We start from the raw sequence: 21,831 nt of genomic DNA on the forward strand, positions 1-21,831 counted from the left end.
GGCTCCAATCCCAGTTGTGTCATGTACTCAAGGTGTGATCTTGGGCAACTTACCAAACTTCTGAGTGCCTAGTTTTCTCATTATAAATATGGGATAATAATAATAGTATTATCTTTTAGGGTTGTTGTGAGGATTAAATGATGATGTTAAATTCTTAGTACAATGCCAGCCTATGGTAAGTGCTATAAGTGTTAGTTATTATTGTATCTTAGCTCTTAAAGTACAAAGATAATCTTGAAGACAGTTATCATTCACCTTCTCATTCTCTTCTTTTCCCCATAAAGCCACTACCTAAGTTGGAAGTACGTAATAAAGAGGCCAGATGATTACATGGAAAATAAAAGGTATTTCTCAAGCATGAGCAGAATTATGAATAATCTATAGGGTAATTAAAATTGTGATTTAGTAATAACAATTTAAGGAAATTTATCAGTTTAACACAGTTGGGAATGATATTTAATCAAGAAAATCTTAGATTTGATATTTATTTATTTATATTTATTATATCATATATCTGTTTATTTATGTTCATGAATACCTGTTTGGGCTGAAAATAATTTAAGACAGCTTACAAAGATGCATATTATGTAACAAGATAATCTTAAATTGAAATTAGTAGGAAAAATTAGGTAAAGGGAAAATAAAGTTAGGAAATAAGGAGACAGCCTTTTGTATGCTAAATTGTACTTTGAAGCACCATGCACTTGCTATTTGTGGTCCATCAAGTTGGTTCTAAGATGTCTAGTGGACAAATTTAAGAAAAGAAATCAAAGTGATAATACGATTCATTAAGATCAGCATGTAAAACAAGTAAGTTGCTCAGGCAAAAGATGATCATTATTGAAACTGTGATAAGAGTGTTTCTCCCATGTGGCTCAGTTTTATTTTTATTTATTTATTTTTTAAAAGTAAACCAGAATTTATTTATATGCATATGGAAACTCACAAAATAAGTAGTTGGTAAATGGCTAAAATTAGATGCTTATATATCTAACTTAAGAAAGGAAAGGGAGAGGGGATAAGAAGCTTGCATGGGAAGAATAAATGGGTTTCTCGTGGACCAAATTGGAGATAAGAAAGCTTGTGATAATCATTGTTTATGCAGGTACAAGTGGTATTTTCCATATTTTCATGGCCATAAAACTCTCCTCGGGATGGAAATCTATGACCGTTTCATTTCCATAAGTTTCTGCATTTAGTGAGATAAGGGAAGCTCCAAGAAGGCTTTTTTCTGCATCTTTTGAATCTCAAATGTCTTTAGTTTCAAATATTCTTCATATTAACTCTGAGGGTCCAAGTGGGTTCCTTCAATCTTATCTACATGTTCACATAGAAATTTTTTACTAAGAAAACAAGTGATTCTGGAAAACTATTCTTTTTTCTTGCCTTCCTAGAAACTCCCATTTCCTGAATTCAAATTTATTCTGATAGTCATATACTGTAATGTTTTTTTTCTATTTTTTGGTTACTCTTCATTTTCCCATAATCCTTTCTTAGAATTTGTGCATTTATTTTATTTTATTAATTTGTTATTTTTTAACAACTTTATTGGAGTATAATTGCTTTACAATGGTGTGTTAATTTCTGCTGTATAACAAAGTGAATCAGCTATATGTATACATATATCCCCATATCCCCTCCCTCTTGCACCTCCCTCCCACCCTCCCTAAACCACCGCTCTAGGTGAACACAAAGCACAGAGCTGATCTCCCTGTGCGATGCAGCTGCTTCCCACTAGCTATCTATTTTACATTTGGTAGTGTATGTATGTCCATGCCACTCTCTCACTTTGTCTCAGCTTACCGTTCCCCCTCCCCAAGTCCTCAAGTCCATTCTCTACGTCTGCGTCTTTATTGCTGTCCTGCCCCTAGGTTCTTCAGAACTTTTTTTTTTTTTAGGTTCCATATATATGTGGTGGCATACGGTATTTGTTCTTCTCTTTCTGACTTACTTCACTCTGTATGACAGACTCTAGGTCCATCCACCTCACTACAAATAACTCAATTTCATTTCTCTTTCTGGCTGAGTAATATTCTATCGTGTATATGTGCCACATCTTCTTTATCTATTCACCTGTCAGTGGACACATAGGTTGCTTCCATGTCCTGCCTATTGTAAGTAGAGCTGCAATGAACATTGTGGTTCATGACTCTTTTTTTTTTTAACATCTTTATTGGAGTATAATTGCTTTACAATGGTGTGTTAGTTTCTGCTTTATAACAAAGTGAATCAGTTATACATATACATATGTCCCCATATCTCTTCCCTCTTGCGTCTCCCTCCCTCCCACCCTCCCTATCCCACCCCTCTAGGTGGTCACAAAGCAGCGAGCTGATCTCCCTGTGCTATGCAGCTGCTTCCCACAATTATCTATTTTATGTTTGGTAGTGTATATATGTCCATGCCACTCTCTCACTTTGTCCCAGCTTACCCTTCCCCCTCCCCGTATCCTCAAGTCCATTCTCTATAAGTCTGTGTCTTTATTCCCATCTTGCCCCAAGGTTCGTCATGACCATCTTTTTTTTTTTTCAGATTCCATATATATGTGTTAACATACAGTATTTGTTTTTCTCTTTCTGACTTACTTCACTCTGTATGACAGACTCTAGGTCCATCCACCTCACTACAAATAACTCAATTTCGTTTCTTTTTATGGCTTAGTAATATTCCATTGTATATATGTGCCACATCTTCTTTATCCATTCATCTGTCAATGGATGCTTAGGTTGCTTCCATGCACTGGCTATTCTAAATGATCTGCAATGAACATTTTGGTACAAGACTCTTTTTGAATTATGGTTTTCTCAGGGTATATGCCCAGTAGTTGGATTGCTGGGTCATATGGTAGTTCTATTTTTGTTTTTTAAGGAACCTCCATACTGTTCTCCATAGTGGCTGTATCAATTTACATTCCCACCAACAGTGCAAGAGGGTTCCCTTTTCTCCACACCCTCTCCAGCATTTATTGTTTGTAGGTTTTTTGATGATGGCCATTCTGACTGGTGTGAGGTGATACCTCATTGTAGTTTTGATTTGCATTTCTCTAATGATTAGTGATGTTGAGCATCATTTCATGTGTTTGTTGGCAGTCTGTATATCTTCTTTGGAGAAATGTCTAGTTAGGTCTTCTGACCATTTTTGGATTGGGTTGTTTGGTTTCTTTGATATTGAGCTGCATGAGCTGCTTGAAAATTTTGGAGATTAATCCTTTGTCAGTTGCTTCATTGGCAAATATTTTCTCCCATTCTGAGGGTTGTCTTTTTCTCTAGTTTATGGTTTCCTTTGCTGTGCAAAAGCTTTTAAGCTTCATTAGGTCCCATTTGTTTATTTTTGTTTTTATTTCTGTTACTCTAGGAGGTGGGTCAAAAAGGATCTTGCTGTGATTTATGTCATAGAGTGTTCAGCCTATGTTTTCCTCTAAGAGTTTTATAATATCTGGCCTTACATTTAGGTCTTTAATCCATTTTGAGTTAATTTTTGTGTATGGTGTTAGGAAGTGTTCTAATTTCATTCTTTTACATGTAGCTGTCCAGTTTTCCCAGCACCACGTATTAAAGAGGCAGTCTTTTCTCCATTGTATATTGTTGCCTCCTTTATCAAAGATAAGGTGACCGTATGTGTGTGAGTTTATCTCTGGGCTTTCTATCCTGTTCCATTGATCTATATTTCTGTTTTTGTGCCAGTACCATACTGTCTTGATTACTGTAGCTTTGTAGTAGAGTCTGAAGTCCAGGAGCCTGTTCCCTCCAGCTCCTTTTTCCTTCCCAAGATTGCTTTGGCTATTCGTGTTCTTTTGTGTTTCCATACAAATTGTGAAATTTCTGTTCTAGTTCTGTGAAAAATGCCCTTGGTAGTTTGATAGGGATTGCATTGAATCTGTAGATTGTTTTGGGTAATATGGTCATTTTCACAATGTTGATTCTTCCAATACAAGAACATGATATATCTCTCCATCTGTTTGTAACATCTTTAATTTACTTTATCAGTGTCTTATAGCTTTCTGCATACAGGTCTTTTGTCTCCTTAGGTAGGTTTATTCCTAGGTATTTTATTCTTTTTGTTGAAGTGTTAAATGGGAGTCTTTCCTTAATTTCTGTTTCAGATTTCTCTTCGTTAGTGTATAGTAATGCAAGAGGTTTCCGTGCATTAATTTTGTATCCTGCTACTTTACCAAATTCACTGATTACCTCTAGTAGTTTTCTAGTAACATGTTTAAGATTCTCTATGTATAATATCATGTCATCTGCAAACACTGACAGTTTAACTTCTTTTCCGATTTGGCTTCCTTTTATTTCTTTTTCTTCTCTGATTGCTGTGGCTAAAACTTCCAAAACTATGTTGAGTAATAGTGGTGAGAGTTGGTAACATTGTCTTGTTCCTGATATTAGTGGAAATGATTTCAGTTTTTCACCATTGAGAACGATGTTGGCTGTAGGTTTGTCATATATGGCCTTTATTATGTTGAGGTAAGTTCCCTCTATGCCTGCTGTCTGGAGGGTTTTTATCATAAATGGGTGTTGAATTTTATCAAAAGATTTTTCTGCATCTATTGAGATAATCATATGGTTTTTCTCCTTCAATATGTTAATATGGTTTATCACATTGATTGACTTCTGTATATTGAAGAATCCTTGCCTTCCTGCAATAAACACCAGTTGATCATTATGTATGATCCTTTTAATGTGCTGTTGGATTTTGTTTGCTAGTATTTTGTTGAGAATTTTTGCATCTATGTTCATCAGTGATATTCGCCTGTAGTTTTCTTTTTTTGTGACATCTTTGTCTTGTTTTGGTATCAGGGTGATGGTGACCTCGTAGAATGAGTTTTGGAGTGTTCCTCCCTCTGCTATATTTTGGAAGAGTTTGAGAAGGATAGGTGTTAGCTCTTCTCTAAATGTTTGATAGAATTCGCCTGTGAAGCCATCTGGTCCTGGGCTTTTGTTTGTTGGAAGATTTTTAATCACAGTCTCAATTTCAGTGCTTGTGATTGGTCTGTTTATATTTTCTATTTCTTGCAGGTTCAGTCTTGGAAGGTTGTGCTTTCCTAAGACTTTGTCCATTTCTTCCAGGTTGTCCATTTTATTGGCATATAGTTACTTGTAGTAATCTCTTATGATCATTTTTATTTCTGCATTATCAGTTGTTACTTTTCCTTTGTCATTTCTAATTCTGTTGATCTGAGTCTTCTCCCATTTTTCTTGTTGAGTCTGGCTAATGGTTTATCAATTTTGTGTATCCTCTCAAAGAACCAGCTTTTAATTTTATTGATCTTTGCTATCGTTTCCTTCAGTTCTTTTTCATTTATTTTTGATCTGATCTTTATGATTTCTTTCCTTCTGCTAACTTTGGGTTTTTTTTGTTCTTTTTTCTCCAATTGCTTTAGGTGTAAGATTAGGTTGTTTATTTGAGATTTTTCTTGTTTCTTGTGGTAGGAATGTATTGCTATAAACTTCCCTCTTAGAACTGCTTTTGCTGCATCCCATAGCTTCTGGGTCATCGTGTTTTCATTGTCACTTGTTTCTAGGTATTCTTTGATTTCCTCTTTGATTTCTTCAGTGATCTCTTGGTCATTAAGTAGTGTATTGTTTAACTTCCATACGTTTGTATTTTTTACAGATTTTTTCCTGTAATTGATATCTAGTTTCATAGTGTTGTGGTCAGAAAAGATACTTGATATGATTTCAATTTTCTTAAATTTACCAAGGCTTGATTTGTGACCCACGATATGATGTATCCTGGAGAATGTTCCATGATCACTTGAGAAGAAAGTGTATTCTCTTCTTTTTGGATGGATTGTCCTATAAATATCAATTAAGTCCATCTTATTTAATGTGTCATTTGAAGCTTTTGTTCCCATATTTATTTTCATTTTTGATGATCTGTCCTTTGGTGAAAGTGGGGTGTTAAAGTCCTGTACTATGATTGTGTTAGTGTCGATTTCCCCTTTTATAGCTGTTAGCATTTGCCTCATATATTGAGGTGCTCCTATGTTGGGTGCATAAATATTTACAATTGTTATATCTATTTCTTGGATTGATCCCTTGATCATTATGTAGTGTCCTTCTTTCTCTCTTGTAATAGTCTTTATTTTAACGTCTATTTTGTCTGATATGAGAATTGCTACTCCAGCTTTCATTTGATTTCCATTTGCATGGAATATATTTTTCCATCCCCTCACTTTCAGTGTGTATGTGTCCCTAGGTCTGAAGTGGGTCCTTGTGGACAGCATATATATGGGTGTTGTTTTTGTATCCATTCAGCCAGTCTGTGTCTTTTGGTTGGAGCATTTAATCCACTTACATTTAAGGTAATTATCGATATGTATGTTCCTATTACTATTTTGTTAATTGTTTTGGGATTGTTATTGTAGGTCTTTTCCTTCTCTTGTGTTTCCTGCCTAGAGAAGTTCCTTTAGCATTTGTTGTTAAGCTGGTTTGGTGGTGCTGAATTCTCTTAGCTTTTGCTTGTCTGTAAAGGTTTTAATTTCTCTGTTGAATCTGAATGAATTCCTTGCTGGGTGGAGTAATCTTTGTTGTAGATTTTTCCCTTTCATCACTTTAAATATGTCCTTCCACTCCCTGCTGGCTTGCAGAATTTCTGCTGAAAGATAACTGTTAACGTTATGGGGATTCCCTTTTATGTTATTTGTTGCTTTTCCCTTGCTGCTTTTAATATTTTTCCTTTGTATTTAGTTTTTGATAAGTTGATTAATATGTGTCTTGGCATGTTTCTCCTTGGATTTATCCTGTATGGGACTCTGCGCTTCCTGGACTTTATTGACTATTTCCTTTCCCATAGTAGGGAAGCTTTCTACTACAATCTCTTCAAATATTTTCTCAGAGCCTTTCTTTTTCTCTTCTTCTGCTGGTACCCCTATAATTTGAAGGTTTGTTCGTTTAATGTTGTCCCAGAGGTCTCTGAGACTCTCCTCAATTCTTTTCATTCTTTTTTCTTTATTCTACTCTGCGGTAGTTATTTCCACTATTTTTATCTTCCAGGTCACTTATCCGTTCTTCTGCCTCAGTTATTCTGCTATTGATTCCTTCTTGGGAATTTTTAATTTCATTTATTGTGCTGTTCATCATTGTTTGTTTGCTCTTTAATTCTTCTAGATCCTTGTTAATCCTTTCTTGTGTTTTCTCCATTCTATTTTCAAGATTTTGGATCATCTTTACTATCATTACTCTGAATTCTTTTTCAGTTAGACTGCCTATTTCCTCTTCATTTGTTTGGTCTGGTTAGTTTTTACCTTGCTCCTTCATCTGCTGAATATTTCTCTGTCTTCTCATTTTGCTTAACTTACTGTGTTTGGGGTCTCCTTTTCTCAGGCTGCACATTCGTGGTTCCCATTGGTTTTGGTGTGTGCCCCCAGTGGGTAGGTTTTGTTCAGTTGGTTGTGTAGGCTTCCTGTTGGAGGGGACTGGTGCCTGTGTTCTGGTGGATGAGGCTGGATCTTGTCTTTCTGGTGGGCAGGACCATGTCTGGTGGTATGTTTTTGGCTGTCTGTGAACTTATGATTTTATGCAGCCTCTCTTCTAATCGGAGGGGGGGGGGGTTGTGTTCCTGTCTTGCTTGTTGTTTGGCATGGGGTGTCCAGCACTGTAGCTTTCTGGTCAGTGAGTGGAGCTCGTTCTTAGCATTGAGATGGAGATCTCTGGGAGAGCTCTTGCTGATTGATATTATGTGGGGCCGGGAGGTTTCTGGTGGACCAATTTCGTGAACTTGGCTCTCCCAACCCAGAGACTCAGGCTTGACACCCGGTGGGAGCACCATGACCCTGTCAGCCACTCGGCTCAGAAGAAAAGGGAGAAAAAAAGAAAGAAAGGAGAAATAAATAAATAAAGTTATTAAAATAAAAAATAAAAAAATTATTAAAATAAAAATATTAAAAAGTAATTTAAAAAAAGAAAGAAAGAAGAGAGCAACCAAGCCAACAAACAAATCCACACATTATAACAAGTGCTAAAAACTATACTAAAAAAAAAAAAAATCGGACAGACAGAACCCTAGGACAAATGGTGAAAACAAATCTATACAGACAAAATCACACAAAGAAGCATACACATACACACTCACAAAAAGAGAAAAAGGAAAAATATATATATATATATATAAAAAAGGAAGAGAGCAACCAAATCAATAAACAAATCTACCAATGATAATAAGCTCTAAATACTAAACTAAGATAAACATAAAACCAGAAACAAATTAGATGCAGAAAGCAAACCCCAAGTCTGCAGTTGCTCCCAAAGTCCACCGCCTCAATTTTGGGATGATTCGTTGTCTATTCAGGTATTCCACAGATGCAGGGTACATCAAATTGATTGTGGAGATTTAATCTGCTGCTCCTGTGGCTGCTGGGAGAGATTTCCCTTTCTCTTCTTTGTTCGCACAGCTTCTGGGGTTCAGCTTTGGATTTGGCCCTGCCTCTGCATGTAGGTCACCCTCTGGCATCTGTTCTTTTCCCAGACAGGAGGGGGTTAAACGAGCATCTGACTAGGGGGCTCTGGTTCACTCAGTCCGTGGGGAGAGAGTGGTACCGAATGCGGCATGAGCCTTTGGTGGCAGAGGCCGGCATGATGTTGCAACAGCCTGAAGTGCACTGTGTGTTCTCCCGGAGCAGTTGTCCCTGGATCTCAGGACCCTGGCAGTGGTAGGTTACCCAGGCTCCTGGGAATGGGAGGCGTGGATAGTGATCTGTGCTTGCACACAGGCTTTTTGGTGGCTGCAGAAGCAGCCTTACTGTTTCATGCCCGTCTCTGGTTTCCAAGCTGATAGCTGCAGCTCATGCCCATCTGTGGAGCTCATTTAGGTGGTGCTCTGAATCCCCTCTCCTCGCACACCCCAAAACAAATGTCTCTTGCCTCTTAGGCAGTTCCAGACTTTTCCCCGGACTTCCTCCCGGCTAGCTGTCATGTACTAGCCCCCTTCAGGCTGTGTTCACACAGCCAACCCCAGTTCTCTCCCTGGGATCTGACCTCCAAAGCCCGAGCTTCAGCTCCCAGCCCTCACCCGCCAGGGTGGGTGAGCAGACAAGCCTCTCAGGCTGGTGAGTGCTGGTCGGCCCTGATACTCTGTGCGGTAATCTCTCCGCTTTGCCCTCTGCACCCCTGTTGCTGCAATCTCCTCCATGGCTCTGAAGCTTCCTCCTCCACCCCCTGTCTCCACCAGCGAAGGGGCTTCCTAGTGTGTGGAAACTTTTCCTCCTTCATAGCTCCCTCCCAGAGATGCAGGTCCCATCCTTATTCTTTTGTCTCTGTTTTTTCTTTTGCCCTACCCAGGTATGTGGGGAGTTTTTTGCCTTTTGGGAAGTCTGAGGTCTTCTGCCAGCATTCAGTAGGTGTTCTTTAGGAGTTGTTCCACATGTAGATGTATTTTTGATGTATTTGTGGGGAGGAAGTTGATCTCCACATCTTACTCTTCTGCCATCTTGAAGGTCCCCCCCCCAATTGCTGAGTTTTAAAATTCAACCGAATCTTGGAATATAGTCATTAATAGGTTCATAGAGTAACTGTTTACTTAGCCCCTACCCATAGAAATTATTGTGTTAGGTGCTAGGGGGAACAGAGAGATGTCTAAAACTGTCCCTGGTCTCAGAGAATATGCATCCAGTAGAGTATATGTAATACATTAATAAACTAAGTTTAAGGTAGATAGTACTGATGAGCGGTACACATGTGGTGTTAAAAGGAGCAATTTAAGTCTCATAGCAATCTATGGATGACCCCAGGAAAAGAACAGGCACATTCTTTGTACTTTCTAATGTATTAACTATGCTAATTTCTTAAAGGTGGTTTTTAAATAATGATTCTCCAATTGGGATTTCAAAAGCCACAGAATGCAGTATAATGCACAGTCAACTCAGAACTATTAAAGGTAATTGGGGGCAAGATTTAGTATAGATACTAGAAACCTATGGATAATTCTATCCCCTGACCCTGTATATGACTTAGATCATGAACTTATAAACTGGGTCTCAAGCGTCACACTAATTCTTTATCACAAATTGTCAAAAATTGCTTCTACAGTTTTCAGAGAGAGCAAAGCAAAAATCCACTCTTTTTGTACATGGTATGTGCATTCATTCTATACATTTATTCAACATTATTGGATATTTATTATGTTGTGGGGGTAGTACTGGGCATAGAATTACAACAAAAGTGAAATTTGGTTCTTTTCTGAAGGGAAAGAATTCATTGTTCACATGGGAAGATAGATGTATAAACAAATAATTATGGCAACATGATGAGTGCCAATAGACGTATACAAGAAGAGAAAAGGCTACATTCACCTGGCATTTGAGTTTCTTTTTGAAAGATGAGTATTTTACCAAGTGAAGATTGTATGATAGGGATTATATTCATCCCCAGGAGAGGAAATGTTCTCAGACTGCCTCCCGGCCCATCAATTCAATATTTCCTGAGTACCTATCAAGGATTCAGTGTGGGGTTAGGTGGTGTGGTAATTATGAAGAAATAGAAGACTTGCTATTAGTCTTCAGAGTGTCTACTTTTAATGAGTAGATTAAATTTTCCACAGACTTTTAACAGTGATTAAGAGGTCATGACTGTAGGTCCTAAATGGTGTGTTACAACATTAATTCTGTGGATTATAGGAGAGCATGATTATGTAATTCAGAGGAACCAGGGCAAGCTTCCCAGATAGGATAGGGCCTGATCTGTTCCTTGAAAACTGGGATGGGATTTGGATGGTAGAGGAGAGCATGGTTCAACAGTCCAGCCACAAACATCTACCGAGTGGCTACCATGTGTCAGGTTCATGAATAAGGAACAGCGTCGGGGTCAAGAAAAAACTGGGATTGAGGATGTGTGGATCTGTGAGCAAACCTTGCTAGGCCAGTGAGTTGGGGGTGAGAAATTGTAGGAAAAGAATACAGAGAGAAACAAGTTTGGGCAAAGCAACTGTAGCTGGATTAAAGTGTATTATGAAAGGCAGTGGCTTTCACATTTGTAATTTATGAAAATGGGGAGTCACTGAAGGTGTTTCAGTCTGGGAGGAAGCTAATGAAAGAAGTTCATAAAGAAAATTAATTTTCCTAATGGAATGTAATAGCTGGAAGGGATTGTAGAGATTCCTTCACTCACCACCCCCTCCAGTTTCCCTTCCCACGGCCACCATGAAAAGAAAAAAGTAATTAAAGCCTAAAGAGGTTATATGATGTGTTTAAGCCCAAATATAGTCATCTTGTCTCCGTTTCAGGCTCCCTCTCTCTGTCCCAGCAGTGTGTGTGTGCTATAGGCTGGATGGCAGGACGATAAAGGGAGGAGGAGCCTGAGTGAACCTAGCATCCTGGTTTGGGACCACACAGGCTGAATGTGGGAGTGAAGGCTAGACTCAGCCTATGCTACAGCTGTTGGGGCCTAGGGCAAGCCGCCCCCAATGTGCCTTAATGGCATATTGATTATTTTGAATTAGTTACTTGAGAAACAGCTGATGGAAAAAAACGATATTTAACAAAAGCCTCATCTGACAACAACTCCCCCACCCCCCCGTTTCACACTGAAATTGGGAACTAAATCTTCCATGTGAAGGTGTCTTCCTTCTACCAGGAGGATAAAAAGCATCTTTATCACCAGAGTTAGGGTATTCAAGGCTAACAAAGCTGTATAAACAAACTGTGTTCTTCATTAGTCTGCTACCCCAAGCACAAGCCCCTTTGTTTTGTTAAATCTTCACAAATAATTGTTTCTTTGTCTAAAAATGATATATAAACAGCCTGCTTTGGCCACTTCGGGGATCCCATTGCTATGAGATCTCCTTGCATACAAATTAAATTTTTTTCCTCCTGCTAATCTGTCTCATGTCAATTTAATTATTAGACCAGCTAAAGGAACTCAAGAGGGATGGGGGGGATTTCTCCCTCCCCAGTAGTTGGCATAGTTGGCAGGATATTGGCTGGACCCTGCTCCCCCCTTCCCAAGCCCAGGCTGCTACAGCTGAGAGATCCTGGGACCACTAACAAAAGCCAGTAGAAAGTACAAATTCTTACCACTCAGCTTCCCATTCTCTGCCTGCTGGGTCTGAAGGAAGGGAAAAGTCATCAGAGTTCTTTTTCTCTCTTTCTAAATTTAGATTAGCAGGAGAAAATATCAATATTTGTGGAACTGGTTCCTTGGGACCTAGCAACTCTGGTATTTGGTAAATGAGTACTCTCAATTTGTATTGATCCTTTCTTCCTGGAGATGGTCACTGTTTGTCTCTGTCTGATGTGTCGTTTGTCATAAGAAGGAAGAACCATAGAGCAGAACATCAGGCATAGGCCCTTTATACATCTGCTGTTCAAGCTGGCCTCACAGACTAGCGAGTTAACAGTTTCCACTGGACGTGCGTCTGTTTAGACAAACTTTGCTGTGGGTCCGCTATGTAAAAACTATATGAGGTTTTTCCTTCCATCTTGTTCTATGTCCTGAGAGCTTGGCTTTGTGATGATTGAGAATATTCTGTCTGATCTTTGCCATCCAGAAGGTATATTTACTGGGATGCATCTAGTAGCCAGTTGAATAGACTGGAGTTTCATGACACAGTGTCATAAGCAGCACTCTCTCTTTTTGGCTATTCTAGCTCTCAGGGGAATTTGTCATAAGGGGTCCTAGTCCATAAGGAGCCTTTGTCATCTCAAACTTTGTTGCTTGTTAGTGATGCAAAAGTCCCATTCCAGTAGCACCTGCCTGGTGTCACAGATTAGCAGGTCTACGACTGGAGGCATACCACATTCTCATGGGCAACTAGAGACACCATTTTCACTACACCATTCTTACCACCTGTAGCAATGAAGAGCTTTTACTTTTTTAAACTAACTTGGGAGTGAACTTTCTAGATCTTATGAGGGAAAGATACACTCTTGTGAGATGTCTTTTGCATCTTTGGTTAAGCCATAAAAAAAGCTTATTGGTTTGAGTGCTATTTGAAATTAATATAAGATCCTCCTCATCAATGGCCAAATGATAGATCCTTGAAATTAGCTATATTTGAAAGGAAAAAAAATTGAGAGCTCTCATAATAGACAGCTGCCATATTGGTACTCATAGGAGGATCAAATTGAAAGGAAAACACACAGGCATAACAGCAAGTTTTAGGGAATACCTTATTAAGATGAAAGAACAGAAATTAAACTTAAAACAAAGATCCAATGTAAATTTCCCTTCTTGAAAAAAATTCTCCATCCTCTCAGCAATTCCCCAGGCTCTTCTAAAAATAATCAAGAGATAGATCAGCAGGAAGCCAACATTCAAGGGCTAATAGAAACAACTGTCTTTGTCTTGTAGATTTCTACAGAACCACAAATGCAACTCTAGAAACAAGTCAAGTTCCACCTATCTTTACCAATACCCAAAACTTGTCTATTCCTCTCAAACTGCTTGTAGATATTTTAAAAGATTAAGATATTGGAGTAAAATTGGCCTGTAGTTAAGAAAAAAATTTTATAGTAATTACCCAAAGACTTATGATAATAGACAAATATATTCCAAAATTCCTAGGAGAAAACTTACAATTTTTTTTCTCTGTCACTTAAAGTTATAAATTTTATCACGTCTTTGAAATGTAAACATAGACCACAATCACCTGAGATTGAGCCCAGATTAACTCAATTGGTAGAACCTGAAACTGAAAAAAAAAAAAGAAAAAAGAGGGAAAGAGGTCTTGTTAAACACAAACTGCTAAAAGAGCTCACTTGCCCAAACTCTAAATCACAGACTTCTTAAGATTATTTATCAAAGGCAAATATAGATCCTAGAAGTCTTCCACAAATAATAAAAGATTTTAGTCATTTGAGTGAGTAAACTTAATTTATTCCAACCATTATTTATAAACTAGTGAGTTTTTACTGATTGATGACTAAAGTTTTAAAATGAAAACTATGACATCGCTGTCTGTGTCTACCTGTATTTGTGTATATTTATGGATGTACATTGTAGATACGGTATTTTTCTACCTCTGAATGGTAGTGCCAAAATTAATTTGTAAAAGGTTGTATTTAATTAGCTTAAAGATAAGCATCTATAAATTAAGTACAGTTGATCCTTGAACAACACAGATTTGAACGGTACAGGTCCCCTTATATGAAGATTTCTTTCAATAAGTATATACTACAGTACTACATGATCTATGGTTCGTTGAATCCACAGATGTGGAACCAAGGATATGGAGGGCCTATAGTAAAGTTTTACATGGATTTTTGATTTCAAGGGGCATCAGCACCCCTAACCTCCACGTTGTTCAAGGGTTAACTGTATTTCTAAACCTTGGAGATATAATAAAAACTAACCCCAATTTTTTTCAAGTTCACATGATGTAGGATAATTTTTGGTAAATAAAAGCAAATTTTAAACTTGTTGCTTTAATTAATACAGAAATATCTTCAGAGTTATAAGCATCAAATATAATGCAGATAAACAACTTTTGTTCTACCTGGGTTAACTAGTCAAATGGGCTCATGTCTCTGTTGCAAAGTTTGTCAGAAACAAGAACAACGAAACTTAAGATGATGACTAATTGTTTTAATGTCTCATGAAATTTTCATGAGTAATCTTAAGTATGATTGTTAAGAACAAATGAGTTAAATAGATGTAAATGTGAAAAAAGTTTTTAGATGAGCTTTTTAGCAATGATTGTTTTATGGTATGTCTACTGAAATATTTTCTCAAATCTCTTTGGTAACTTACACCCTTAGAATTAAATTAAATGACGAAGATTTATTGAATGTCCAGATTATTTCCAAATAAGATAAAATACTGGAATATTAAATGCTAAACAAGTTTAATTTTACCTACCTTGACCTCTTATTACAGAGGAACTAAAGATGTTTTGTTCTGTTAACAAACACGTTTTATGCCACATTAAAAAATTCTGCTATGAGAAAATGTATGGTTCTAAAAATTATGGAATTTGTCAATTTAAAGAATGCAGTAACAGTTCACAGTGGCTTACTTCTTAGTTTTCATTATAAATTAAGATTTCTAAGGGTTAAGAATTCTAATTAATGTATGCAGTTAAAGCTACTAAAAATAATAAGGAAAACATCTATAGAAGGAAAAATAAGATATGTGTTTTTTGGGGAAAAATGACATGAGGTATGGGAATACATTTTGAGAGGAAGGAAAGTGATTTTGTCCTAAAGCAATGCTGGTTATTTCTAAATGGGAAAGAGAACAAAGTACACACTAAAATAAACATAGAGAGTTGTAGAAGGTTTGTAGAAAAAGTGATCTTTTTTTTTTTTTTTTTTTAAAGTGATATTTAGAAAGGAATTTTATGTGTGGTTAGAACTGACAGAGACTGGAATAAATTTTATTAAGTAAATGAGTTTTAATATCAAAAGTAAGCTGGTACAAAATTAAAATTTGTTTTTTCTCTGTTAAAGGGATGAAGTTTTCTTAGACTATTGGTCTGCTCTTAATGAGAAATTGAAAACAAAGGTCTTCTTTACTTTTAATGTAATCTATCTATAAAAACAAAGATTATATATTTTGTCTTTATCAGATCTTTGATTACTTAGGAAAACAAAAACAACTGAGTTTTCTCAATATTAAAAGAGCTAAAGCTTTTTACAACTATTTAACTTTCTGTATTTTCCTGTGAAGTCTGTGTCACTTTGGTTAAATGGATAACTAAGTATTATTTCACAGTGACCTATGAATTTTTTTGACCAAGTGTTTTGATATCTTTGACAAACTTCCAAAAAATTGAATTCTAGATGATGTCTTATTGACGTAGAAATAACTTAGGGGTTTTCCAGAGGGCTCCTGGAACATCTCAAAATATTTGTTTTTGTTCTTTAAAAAAAAGAGATACTAACCTAATTAGGGTTATTTGATATATTAAATTACATGGGAAAAAATTACATGGGAAGCATTGTCAAATAAATGATTATAAACTTTATTAGTTTATATTGTATGGGTAAATATTATTATTATAAATGTTCTAAAAATTGTATAGAATTTCTAAAATTTGGATATGTCTTAATATAATGTTATCAGTCATAATTCTAGTTATTATCTTAAAATGTTGTGCATCACAGAGATAACCAAATTTCCTTGTCAGTTCCATTATGATGAATCAGACATTTAGTAATGGACATTTTAAGCCTTTTATCATTTTACAGTTACTGTTTTACTCATATGCTTTACAAATCTTCCTGCAAATATGTATCATCTTCAGAGAAATTCATGGAAAAGAACCGAATAAGTGCTCTAGAATATGAGTTCTGATGACTTTCAAATCATACCACTGAACTAGGTAAGAATTTATAGAACCCTAATGGAGAAACTGATAGCTTCATAAAATTTCTAACAAAAGGTCAAGCAAAGAAAGAATTAATTACATGGGACTAAATGAACTGAGGAAGATGATTATAATTTTTATGATTTTTAAAATTTGAAACATTTTAAAATGTTTTGCATCTCCAAATTTAAGAAAACCTTTTTCTCTTTTTTTTTAAGCTAACTGTGACTTAGACCAATTTGGTAAATTATACCTTTGTAAGTAGAATTGAAACATTTATCTTTTTCTCCTTACCGATCCCTCCAGGATTCAGAAACTCTCAATGAATATTCTTATTTTTTTGGTGAGAACGTTACTTGTATAAGTTCAAAAAGAATCTGTTCTCCTATAAGAAGACACAATTAGAAACATTGATTATATTACCAAAACTTTGACTGGAAAGTCATGTATGAGAGAGACATAAATAGACTCAGATATGACCAGACAGCTTTAAGGAACTAAGGTTGGCTTTATGGAGACAACAAAGTCCCTTGGAAAAGTAGCCTGCTACTTTGCTTACAGGGTTCCCAGCAACCTGCCAGGGAAAAAGGAAGGTCACTTCCTTGCAGGCCCAGGAAAACCTCAGGATTTTTGAGAGACCCCCAAGAAGAGAAGAATTCACTCAAATCTATAGGTACTGCAGGTGAAGTCTGATGGCAAATATTTGGCTTGGCTTCTTAGCCTTGAGAGGCTATTAAAAATTCAGTCTGGAGAGTGCTTGTAAAAAGTTCCAGCAAAGCAAATTTAAAAGAGCCTATATGGCCAATCACTATTCTTACTGTACTTATGTAAATAACCAGGCCAAGTTGATTGAATATAGACTTATTTTGGAAACAAATTAGTCTTAATTTGGCTATCTTTGGTAGAAATGAGGATAATTTTATGGCGAAAATTATGTTTCAGTAGAATCTATAGTACACAAAAGATGTTGTTATTGGGGACCAGGATCCTTGAACTGCTGATAAACTGGCTACTTCTCCCACTCAGTTCCCAGATGTGTGTGTCTGTGTGTGTGTTTGTGTGTGCATGTGTGTATGGGGCACTGGGAGAAGAAAGCTACAGAAGGCACACAGAAGATAGCTCCAGAATGAGTTTGCGTCCCCATCCCAAAAGAGCCACAATTTCCTCCATTCAGCTCTCCTTTCCTCCTCCCCAGCAGGAGACCGGTTCCTTATGTCTGTAGGGAAGAGTAGGGAATGACAGAAGGAGAGGAGCATTGCTAGAATCAGAGGCACAGATGACATGAGAAATATAGACCAGTGAGAAAATAAAAAGGCCCTTCACGCCCTTACCCACTCCTCTGAGTCTGATCATGTGTGTGTGTGTGTGTCAGGGTGTGAGGACCATCAGCATTATCTCCTGTCTTGTCTTCTCCACTTCTGAAGCCATGCTGTTTCCAAGAGAGGTGGGGAGGTCAGGGTCTAGCTAATATCTGGGGCTACTGGGGAAGATACTTTTCTAAATGGCACCACACAGGAGGACGAAAGCAACTTCACCAAAACCCAGCTTATAACTTCAGCAGGGAAGGAAAAATACCTGCCTGTAGTGCAAGTGACAGCCAGTGTCCGAGATGACTGACAGAAGAGGGTCCTGTTGGGACAAGCAAGGATAGAAAATGGAAGATGTTTAACAAATTCAAACACAAGTATATTTGTAAATAGTGTTAAAAGGAAGTTAGGAACAGGTATTTAGATTTGATAATTTTGAAAAGTTAACTGGCTCTTATATTAATAAAATTGTTCTGGGTAGCCTCTCCACTGCCCCTGGGGATGTGGCTTATACCTTTGACTGTGACTTGAACAATAAATAATTGGACACTCACATTTTAGCCTTCAGGGATCAAATGAGACCTTAAAAAGCAACTGGACTCTAAATAACCAATAGAGGACCACAAAAAATTATTCCTTAGTATAAATTTAAAAAATGTAATTACCTTGCCCTAACTTTGGTTGTCCTTATAATTTTTGCACAGTGTGAAATTACAGAATGCATACTTAAGGCTATCTATGTGCTAATATACATTTTTAAATGTACATTTATTATTAATACACACATTTTTTTTCTCATTTAAGTGTATAGGTGTGTGTTTATAACAAAGATAGTGAATATTCCTAAACTCCGTTCACATAACTGCACAGTATTTTTTCATTCATTTAAACTGAGTTGGGATTTAAATATATGGCTTATATGATTACATTTGAGGAAGGCTAAGTAGCAGAAATATTATAACATAGACAATGGCATTAACATATTCAGATCTGCGACTCAGCCCTCACTACTTTACACATGTAATTAGGTTGTTTCCATGGTAATGATCTAATTATGGGCTTCTCCTTGGCCTTGTGTAATCATATTTGCTGCATTTTGGCAGAGATGTTTTCCTTATTTTGTTGAACTGCAACACTCGACAAGATGTTCTCTCTTAAGATGAATGATGACTTTTCTTGGGAGAAAAAAAGAAAAAACAAAACAATTCCTTCAAAGGTGATTTGAGAAGGATTACAGATATTTGACAAATCATGCCAGCGACCTAAATGGGAAGGAAATCCAAAAAAGAGGGGATATATGTACACGTATAGCTGATTCACTTTGCTGTACAGTAAAAACTAACACAACATTGTAAAGCAACTATACTCTAATAAAAATTAATTTAAAAATATCTATTACCCTCGAAAGCATGATCTATTTTTGTCTTTTGTGTATGTGTCATTACTTATGGAGCTCATAGGAGGTTCTGATTTTTAAAAATCATGCATGCTATTTAAGTATATTATTTCCATGGGGCTTAGGAACCTCAAGGAAAGTTTAGGTAAAGAAAGAGAAAGCTCCAGAGGGCTTGGCAGAAAGAGAACTGGAGACCTTATTCAGTGAGAATATTATATTGCAATTGACAAAGCTATTCATGAAAAGATTTGATTAAGGTTGCTATGGCAGTGGGAGACACCTGAAAAAAATCAATTAAGGCTTATTTCAGCAGGTATACAAATGCAATCCTTTATTCACATGCAGAAGAAGACGGGAAACTAAATACTTGTGGGAAAGACCGCTTTATTGTCATGTGATCCCCTCTGAAAAACTCTGGAATATTACAAGAATATAAGTTTAACTCTTTTATATGTATAAAATGCCAGGGACTTCCCTGGTGGCGCAGTCGTTAAGAAGCTGCCTGCCAGTGCAGGGGACATGGGTTTGAGCCCTGGTCTGGGTAGATCCCACATACCGCAGAGTAACTAAGCCTGTGCTCCACAACTACTGAAGCCTGCACACCTAGAGCCCATGCTCTGCAACAAGAAAACCACCGCAGTGAGAAGCCTGCACAACTAGAGTAAGCCTGCATGCAGCAACGAAAACCCAACGCAGCCAAAAATAAATAAAATTAAATCTTTTAAAAAATGAAACACAAAAAATAAGAATGTTGCAACAATTGGCCATTCATATGCAAAAAAACCACTCAAAATGGATCATAGATCTGAATATAAAACCATAAAACTATAAAAAAAAAACAGCCACTGTGCTATAAAGCATTTTTTATGGGAGATCTTTATAGCCAGCAGAATGCATATACAGAGGGGTGCAGGCTGCATACTCTGAGGGTTATCAAGGATTATGGGTTCCAATGGCACAGTGCCTGGGTACCAGCACTCAGGGAATAGTCATTGAAAGCACTCTCCTTTAGGTATAATAGAAATGACTGTAAATCCAAAATTAGTCGATCAGAGCTCTAGGGACCCAGCATGTTGAAACTGGGTATCATTTTGCAGGGAATAGTGTGGGTACATATAATTTTATATTTTGTAATCTAATTGATTAAAGGGCATAGATATAGTATGGTGCTTTGGTAATAATTATAATGGTAATAATTGATTTTCTATTTATAGCAAACTAACCCTTATAAAATATCATATGGTTTGGGTTTAGACTTATATAATGTTATTTTTCTAGGGGGGAATGATATTAATGAGATATTTAGATATTATTTGAAGATAACTAACAGGAATGTTTATTTCCTTCTTTAAATGTATTAATTCATTGAAAAAAATATTCGTTTACTACTTATAATGCACCAGGCACTGTACAAGGTCCTGGGAATAAAGCAATGAATCATATAGACATGATTGCTGCTCTCAAGTTATTTATTATATTGTAGAGAAAACAGGAAAGAAAACAGGCAAATTTTAATGTTGGGCTAAACAGTCCAATGTAGGGAGTCATAGCAGGAGACGGGAGCATAGAAGATGGGGTCTAACAGGGGTCTAGCGATGGGAATGTGGACCAGCAGCTCAAAACAACCACAAGTAGGACAGCGGGATGGGAGCCTGTGCAGTGAGAGAGGGGATGATGAGAGATGAGGCTGGAGTGTATGCAGGGCCCACAACACTACAACACTTGTAAATCATGCCCACAATCTGGACCCCCAGCCCAATCAGAATCCATTAAAAGGTTTCAAGCAAGGGAAAAACATGGTCTGATTTGCGATGCCTGCTGCTGCTACTTTTGGCATCTGGTTTTGAAGCAGTGCTTTTAGAAGAATCAATCCAACAATTTATATTGTGAAATATGTAGACTGCAAACTGGGATTTTAATAGTGAGGTCTTAGTGAGCCACTTTACCTCCTTAGCACACTGCATGATCCTCTACAAGGGCCTCCTGAGCTCTGTTCCTCTACAATGATGTGGTTTGTAGGCAGATTGGCTTACAGTGTGAATACATATGTATGAATGAGTAAATTATCTTTAATTACTCAGAGCTCTGTCCTACCCACCAGCTGGCTGATCAAAAACTTTTTAAAACCTTTATTCTCATCATGAAGCCCTACCTCCCAGTAGGTCAAGCCAGAAGGGTGTTGGGACCTGTCATTGAGAAGGACATGGGTTTGCATGAGTCATCGTGTATGAGAGTGAATGGTGGTTTGAAGAAGTAGTCATAAAGCATTGGAAGCATGGCAGTGAATGGCTTTCATCGTCTCTGCTCTTTTTTAATTACACTAAGGACAGTTTTTTATTGAGTAGCATATAGCGAGTGGCAGTGTTTTAAGTACTTTAAGGCCGCAGTTAAAATAAAGCAGCTCTTGCTCTGGTTAGTGGACAAATCTCCCAAACATGGAAAGAACAAAAATATACTTGTTGTGAGTCAGAAATATGCCTTGAAGGGAATAGGGAGGTCAGAGATCTGTTAGTTGGTTATAGAATAAATTTTCTCTTAAGGGTTTGTTGGAGAATGTAGGCCTAAAATTTGGTGTTCTCATAAGGAAATTTGACAATATATGCCACCGAACAATTTTGCTTGTTAATGACTAGCATCAACAATGCTAACTTAAAGAATTTTATGTGTTTAATATTGGTGTATAGATAATGTTGGTGTACTGAAGAAAAGTTATCATGAATTTATTCAACAAGTGTTTACCAAGTACCTAACATCTGTCAGGTACTTGATATAATTGGATGAAAAAACTCACTCAGAAGTTCATTGTAGATTGCACAATTATAAGATAGTGTAATAAGTATAATTATGAAATATGCTTAAAGGAACACAGATGAGGCTATTTAGCCT

At 36.9% G+C, this 21,831-nt stretch overlaps 1 protein-coding gene across 4 annotated transcripts in view; it reads left to right on the forward strand.

The window, feature by feature from the left end:
• The window catches only part of LOC309659369 (uncharacterized protein), an 813,664-nt gene that overhangs the window by 479,922 nt on the left and 311,911 nt on the right, over positions 1 to 21,831 (forward strand). Inside the window, exon 3 of one of the 4 annotated variants that reach the window (XR_014262752.1) lies at positions 285 to 344. The exons of the other annotated variants lie outside the window; for them this stretch is intronic. The gene's annotated coding sequence lies outside the window, so the exon portion shown is untranslated. The remainder of the gene's footprint in view (positions 1 to 284; positions 345 to 21,831) is intronic. 4 annotated transcript variants of the gene reach the window in all.

The sequence above is a fragment of the Balaenoptera physalus genome (genome assembly GCF_965194825.1).
Source record: "Balaenoptera physalus genome assembly, chromosome: 4".
NCBI lineage: Eukaryota > Metazoa > Chordata > Mammalia > Artiodactyla > Balaenopteridae > Balaenoptera > Balaenoptera physalus.